General features: G+C 38.6%; 1 protein-coding gene across 3 annotated transcripts in view; it reads left to right on the forward strand.

The window, feature by feature from the left end:
• rif1 (replication timing regulatory factor 1) overlaps positions 1 to 1,465 on the forward strand; it is a 36,871-nt gene that overhangs the window by 1,688 nt on the left and 33,718 nt on the right. The window lies entirely within an intron of this gene.

Consider the following 1,465-nt stretch of genomic DNA (forward strand, 5'->3'; position numbering starts at 1 on the left):
TAAAACAATTACAAAGGGAGAAACTGTTTGATAAACACAAAGGAACACAAAATAAATCTTGATTTATATAATCAGGTTTCTAACTATAATGAGAAACAGTTTAAGGGTCTAGAAAAAAAGAAGATAATCGGTTGCAAAATATCTTGAATCAATTTTCCAGAGATCTTAAAAGTTAAAACACCACGAATGGAATCATGGAGGTGTCTCATAATAAAAAATTTGGTCACTTTTATCTTTCTGTTTTATAATTAGTCCATTTGCTCTTTCTGTAATGTCAGGAGGAACTAATGAATGACAGTTTGTTTCAGCTGGGACCCTGAGAGCAGGCGCACGTCGGTGGTGTAGAGCTGTCACTTTAGGTTTTTATTTTAGAGAACTTTAATGACTATAACTGTTCCGGATGCTTGATAATTGTTCAATATTTCAGCCAAAATGAATCAGTTATTCGGTTTGTTCAAGCAACTTCGTCATGTTTCATAAGTAGAGATGTTCTGATACCATTTTTTGTCCCCATGTGATTCCGATGTTTGTGCTGCGAGTATCGGCCGATACAGATACCAGCATGGTGGGATCATTAGCTAACAGGTTAGCCTGTTTTAGCTTGGTCAGTTAGCCATATTAAACTACACAACTTTGAAACCATGAATCGATTATTGAAATAATTGTCAACTAATTTAGTAATCAATTAATTGTAAACTGGAGTATAGAGTCTGTCAAACATGCTTTCAGAACAGCAGTTATACCAAAACTATAAAAAACTTTACATTTATGATAGAAATAGAAAAATATTTTTTTCGTCCATCAATCTGCTCTATAATCCAGGGGGGGGGGGCTATTTGAGAACTCGTGAGAACTTTGGTGGATGGTCACGAGAACTTCCGCGGCGGGAGTGTTTATCTTCCAAAGCAACAATGGCGCGTGTGCTAGATATCACAGTCACAGAGATAGATCTAGAGTAGCTAGATATCAAAGAGGAACTAGTTCTGTTAATGGAGTTGGCAAAAAGAAAACATTTGGGCAGAAGCTGCACATATGTTAGATGCTGATGGGGATTTTTTTTAATTTGTCATATAAATTTGTCGTTCATTTCTGCATGTTTTGCTCCTATGAATTTATTAATAATATCTCGCATGCTTTCCTCGAGCTCCGAGGAAGTCGGAACGGGGCAGTAGAGACTGACGCCGGAGTGGATTTTCACTCCTGTCCCGTCCCACTCCCACAGAAAATCATTGTGTCCCAGGCCAGAGTAGAAATCTAGATCCTGTCCCGTCCCACTCCTGGTGAAATTACTCCCACTCCCATCCCGCTCCCATTCAGAATGACTCCCACTCCTGCTTCACTCCCATTCTCGTTGTCTTCAACAAGATTTCTGCCAATTCATTGAATCTGAATTTCTATGAAGGGTCAGTTAAGTTCCTGTTTCTAACTGTAGTAACTGTTGGTCCCTCCATTGTTGTTTTTGAGC

The sequence above is a fragment of the Cyprinodon variegatus genome, unplaced genomic scaffold (genome assembly GCF_000732505.1).
Source record: "Cyprinodon variegatus isolate N-32 unplaced genomic scaffold, C_variegatus-1.0 Scaffold796, whole genome shotgun sequence".
In the NCBI taxonomy this organism is placed as follows: domain Eukaryota; kingdom Metazoa; phylum Chordata; class Actinopteri; order Cyprinodontiformes; family Cyprinodontidae; genus Cyprinodon; species Cyprinodon variegatus.